Here is a 6,310-nt window from a genome sequence, read left to right as displayed (position 1 = left end):
TTTAGCAGATTGCTCCAGCTCCCCCCTGCCCTGGGCAAACTCTGTAGCTACAGGTGGGGACAAACTGAGGGCTCAGTTTAGGGGTGGGCAGCAGCTGCACTTCTTTGAGGCTTGCTTGTCCTGGTGGCATGAGACTCCTGACATATAAGTCAGGACTTGCGTGACCAGGCTCCCAGCATCCCTAGTGGACTGTGCCCAGGGCAAAGCTCCATCCTGGGAGAGGGGCTGCATACAATGAGTGAGTCCCACATCTCAGTGGCACCTGTAGGGGCTTGGCCTCAACAGCACACAGACTGGGGTCACTGACATCCTGTCCCTCTGGGAAAGAGTCCTCTGAAAGAGCTGGGCACTGGGAACACTGTGTATTGGCTACAACGGTCTGGAGGGGAGGTTGCAGCCAGGCTCAGTGGCACACGCCTATAGTCCCAGCTCCTTTCACTGGAGTTTCCATTTGCCGAGCTGGGGTGGGGAAGGAAAATAACATACCTTAGCTCAAAACTCTAGCTGTTCCTTGTGGCAGTATATTTTTTGGAATAAATGCTTCCTCGTGGGCTGTATGCCAACAAGGCCATTTGTAGACACTTTAAATACATTGATTTTTTTATTCAAATTCAAGTTAGTTAACATGCAATGCAATATTAGATTCATGTGTAAAATATCGTGATTCAAAATTCCCATACAAAACCCAGTGCTCATTATGAGTGCACCCCTTCATCCCCATCACCTACTTCCCCCAAACCTCCATCCACCTTCCCTCTGGTAACCATAAGTTTGTTTTGTATAGGTAAGAGTCTGATTGGTGTGCTTACATGTTCCATGGGTTAAGGCCACGACTCTTGATTTGGGCTCACATCTTGCTTTCATGGTTCCTGAGATCAAGCCCCACATTGGTTCCTGCACTGACACCACAGAAACTGCTTGGGATTCTCCTTCCCTCTTCTTCTGCCCCTCCTCCCATTCTCTCAAAATAAACAAATAAACATTGAAAAAATAGTCTATTTCTTGGTTTGACTCTTCTCTCTTATTTTTCCCTTTGCTCATTTGTTGTTTCCTAAATTCTACATATGAATGAAATCATATATTTTTCTTTCTCTGGCATATTTCATTTTTTTCCAATCAAAGATTGTGCTGGCTTTATCTTATTTAATTCAACAAGCGAGGGACTCAGTAACGTACAATGCGGCCCAGAGGAATGTGGACGAGTAAGAAATTAAATCTAGTGAGCAATGGCACTTAGGAAAAACTCCTTAGAAGAGGTGAATTAAGCTAAGCTTTCCCTCCTCCTGTTTTATTGAGATTTACTCAACACACAGCACTGTATAAGTTTCAGGTGCTGAATTCCCACACAGCAGTGTTCAGTAGTCACCATGTTGTCCATTACATTCCTAGTATTTACTTATTTTCTAACTTGGAGTTTGTTCCTTTGACCACCTTCATCTGATACCCTCCCCTACCTCTGGTAACCACCTATGTGATCTTTTTTCTTTGTTTAAGATGAAATTTATCGTCAAATTGGTTTCCATACAACACCCAGTGCTCATCCCAACAGGTGCCCTTCTCAATGCCCAGCCCCCAATTTCCCTTCCTTCCCTCCCCCCCAATCAACCCTCAGTTTATTCTCAGTTTTTAAGCATCTCTCGTGGTTTGCCTCCTTCCCTCTCTGCAACTCTCTCCCCTTCCCTTCCCCCATACTCTTCTGTTAAGTTTCTCAGGAATCACATAAGAGTAACTACATATTGTATTTGTCTTTCTCTGTACGACCATGTCACTTAGCATAACACTCTCCAGTTCCATCCACGTTGCCACAAAAGGCCATATTTCATTTTTTCTCATTGCCAAGTGCTATTCCATTGTGTATATAAACCACAACTTCTTTATCCGTTCATCAGTTGATGGACACTTAGGCTCTTTCCATGATTTGGCTATTGTTGAAAGTGCTGCTATAAACATTGGGGTGCAAGTGCCCCTATGTCTCAGCTCTCCTGCATCCCTTGGGTAAATTCCTAGCAGTGTTATTGCAGGTTCATAGGGTAGATCTATTTTTAAGTTTTTGAGGAACCTCCACACTGTTTTCCAGAGTGGCTGCACCAGTTTGCATTGCCACCATCAGTGCAAGAGGGTTCCCATTTCTTCACATCCTCACCAGCATCTAAAGTCTACTTATTTGTTCATTTTAGCCTGTCTGACCTGCATGAGGTGCTATCTCAGTGTGGTTTTGATTTGTATTTCCCTGATGAGGAGTGACATTGAGCATCTTTTCATGTGCCTGTTAGCCATCTGGATGTCTTCTTTAGAGAAGTTCTCTGATTATTTCAGGTAGCATAAATTTCTCTAGCTCCAACTGTGTTATTACAAATGACAAAATGTCATTCCTTATGGGCCTGAGAAATATTCCTGTGTGTGTGTGTGTGTGTGTAGATATACCACATATTTTTTACCCATTCATAAATCAAACAGCACACTTGGGCTGTCTCCATAGCTGGGCTGTTTTTGATAGACCTGCTATAAACATAGAGGCACAAATCCCTTAAATTAGTATTTTTGTATCCCTTGGGTAAATACCTAGTAGTGCAATTCCTCAATCATAAAGTAGTTATACTTTTAGCTTTTGGAGGAACCTCCGTACTGTTTTCCAGATTGGCTGCACCAGTTTGCATCCCACCAGTAGTGCAAAAGGGATCTTCTTTCTCTATATTCTCACCAACACCAACAATTCTTGTGCTGTTGAGTTTAGCCTTTCTGACCAGTGTGAGTTGATATTTCATTGTAGTTTGGATTTACATTTCCCTGTGGAGGAGTGATGTGGACCATCTTTTCATGTGTTTATTGACAATCTGTAGGTCGCATCTGGAAAAAATGTTTATTCATGTCTTCTGCCCATTTTTTAACAGGATTATTCACTTCTGGAGTTGAATTTTATACTATATATAGAAATCCTGAAAAACTCCACCAAAAAAAACCCACTAGAACTGATACAATAAACCAGTAAATTTGCAGCACAGAAAATCAACATACAGAAATTTGTTACATTTTGATACAACAATAATGAAGCAGGAGAAAGAGAAATCAGGGAATTGATTCCATATACAATTACACCAAAAACCACAAGATACCTAGAAATAAACCTAACTAAATAGTTAAAAGATCTTCACTCTGAAAAATCTGGAACATTTATGGAAGAAATTGAAGAAGACAAAAAGAAATGGAAAAATATTCAAAGTACATGGATTAAAAGAAAAACATTGTTAAAATGTTGATACTACCCAAAGCAATCTAGACATTCAATGCAAGTAATTCAATGCAAATACCCGTGTCTAATAATGCCAGCATTCTTCACAGAGCTAGAACCAATAATTCTAAAATTATCATGGTAGGGACACCTGGGTGGCTCAGTTGGCTAAGCGTCTGACTTCAGCTCAGGTCATTATCTCACAGTCTGTGAGTTCGAGCCCCGCATTGGACTCTGTGCTGACAGCTCAGAGCCTGGAGCCTGCTTCAGATTCTGTGTCTCTCTCTCTCTCTGCCCCTCCCCTGCTCATGCTCTCTCTCTCTGTGTCAGTAATAAATAAAAACATCTAAAAAATAAAATTATCATGGAACCACAAAAGACCCTGAATCCACAAAGCAATCCTGAAAAAGAAAAAAAATGGAGGCATCACAATTCTGGATTTAAAGCTATATTACAATGCTATAGTCATCAAGACAGTATAGTACCTGCATAAAAATAGACACACGGATTCATATAACAGATTGGAAAACCCAGAAATAGACCCATAACTATATGGTCAACTAATCTTCGACAAAGCAGGAAACAGTATGAAATGGAAAAATGACAGTCCCTTCAACAAATAGTGTTGAGAAAACTGGACAGCAACATGACACTGTAATTAAACTGGACCACTTTTTACAATATACACAAAAATAAACTGAAAATGGATGAAAGACCTGAATGTGAGAAGGGAAACCATCAAAATCCTAGAGGAGAACACAGGAACCAACTTCTTTGACCTTGGCCAGAGCAACTTCTTACTAGACATGTCCCCAGAGGCATGGGAAACAATAGCAAAAATGAACTATTGGGACCTCATCAAGATAAACAGGTTCTAGACAGCAATGAAACAATCAACAAAACTAAAAGGCAACTGACAAATGGGGCAAGATATTTGAAAATGACATATCACATAAAGGGTTAGTATTCAAAATCTATAAAGAACTTATCAAACTCAACACTGAAAAAAACAAATAATCCATCATGTAAATCCATCATATAAATAATATGGACTATGACTTGGCAATGAAAAAGAATGAAATCTTACCATTTGCAACTATGTGGGTGGAACAAGAGGGTATTATGCTAAGTGAAATGAGTCAGTCTAAGACAAAAACCATATGACTTTACTCATATAAGGTGTTTAAGAGACAAAACAGATGAACATAATGGAAGGAAAACAAAAATAATATAAAAACAGGGAGGGGGACAAAACAGAAGACACTCATAAATATGAAGAACAAATTGAGGGTTACTGGAGGGGTTGTGGGAGGAGGAATGGGCTAAATGGGTAAGGGGCACTAAGGAATCTACTCCTGAAATCATTGTTGCATTATATGCTAACTAATTTGGATATAAATTTTAAAAAATAAAAAACAAACATGTTAATGAAAAAAAAAAGAGAAGAAAATTACCTCCACATGATCATGGCCACTATGAAAGCACACATCTGACAGAATATTGAACAGTAAAATATTAAAACCATTCCTGCCACATCAGGAGCCAGGCAATGATGATCACCCCCAACATGAGTATTCTACATGATAACGTGAAGAATAAACATGTTGCCTCAAACCATATCATCATGTCACATTGCTGATTTGGATGAAAGTCACATGAGAAACAGCCAGTCCAAGGACATCAGACCCTCCTTTGTCCCTTCACATCAGGAAATAAATCTCCCTTGGGAAAACTTCCTTCCCTGTACCAGGAGGGGAGAACCATCCTTAGCACCACAATAAGAAACACAGGGACAAGAAGGCTGTGAAAACAAACCTAGTTACTTGTTGACAAATTAAATACCCCAAACCCACACCTTTGCCTTAACTCTTGCCAAATCCAATGTTTTGTTGTCTGAAAGTCACAAGTGCCACCTGCTTTGTTCATTCTCTGGGTGTCATATCATTAGGAAGGCCATGCACTTGCAAAATGAAATTTATCCTCCCCTTTAGATCAGTCTCATGTCAATTGAATCCTTATACCAAGTGAAAACCCAGAAGAAGGGAAAAGCATTCTTCTCCTACATCTGGAAGAAGTACCTACAAACTACGGCAATAAAAAGAAATAAAAGACATTTAAATCAGTAAGGAGGAAGGAAAATTACTTGTTTGCAGATGACATTGATCTTAAACATAACAAAACCCTAGAGATACCACAAAAAATATTACAACCAGTTTTTTTTAAATGAGGAAAAGTGCAGGATGTACAATGAACAAAGAAAGTAAGTAAAAATAAACCACCTGTGATTCTACACACCAGCATGGAAATACATGCAAAATAAATAACAAAATTATACAAGCGAAAATGGCACAGAATAAAGTATTTTGGGTTAAACTTCAAAACGTATGTAAAATACTTGTAGAGTGAAAATGATCTATGTTGATGAAAGACCTGTAAAAATGCACACAGGACTGCAAATACACCTGTACTCACTGAATACAATTATTCAAATTGTCACAGAACCATCTACACAAACTAAACTACAAGTGCGTCCCTAACCCTGTTGTTCACTTTTAAAGAAGCAAATCTAAGACTGGAGCTTGATATATATGTCAGAGCACATTCAAATGGGGTCCTCTCTGTGCTGATAAAACCAGCCCATCCCAGACTCTGCAGCTAGGAGAGGAGCCCCAGCCCCGGGAGTCCCAGGTGTTCCCATTCTCTGATCAGGACAGAACAGACACCTCACCATGGAGTTTGTGCTTGGCTGGGTGTTCCTGGTTGCTCTTTTAAAAGGTAATTCATGGTGAATGGGAAACACTGAGTATGTGAGTGGGTATGAGTGAGAACCAGTGGATGTGTGACAGTTTCCTGACCAACATGTCTTGTGTCTGCAGGTGTCCAGTGTGACGTGCAGCTGGTGGAGTCTGGGGGAGACCTGGTGAAGCCTAGGGGGTCCCTGAGACTCACCTGTGTGGCCTCTGGATTCACCTTCAGTAGTTCCAGCATGAGCTGGGTCCGCCAGGCTCCAGGGAAGGGGCTGCAGTGAGTCGCATATATTAATACTGATGGAAGTAGTACAAGCTATGCAGACTCCGTGAA

General features: G+C 40.4%; 1 pseudogene; it reads left to right on the top strand.

The window, feature by feature from the left end:
* The first annotated feature begins 5,898 nt into the window (after positions 1 to 5,898).
* Positions 5,899 to 6,310, top strand: part of LOC131518062 (immunoglobulin heavy variable 3-74-like) — a 32,397-nt pseudogene continuing 31,985 nt past the window's right edge.

This window comes from Neofelis nebulosa, chromosome 7 (genome assembly GCF_028018385.1).
Source record: "Neofelis nebulosa isolate mNeoNeb1 chromosome 7, mNeoNeb1.pri, whole genome shotgun sequence".
In the NCBI taxonomy this organism is placed as follows: domain Eukaryota; kingdom Metazoa; phylum Chordata; class Mammalia; order Carnivora; family Felidae; genus Neofelis; species Neofelis nebulosa.
Note: the sequence above shows the minus strand (reverse complement) of the source record. Positions and strands in the feature narration are given on the sequence as shown.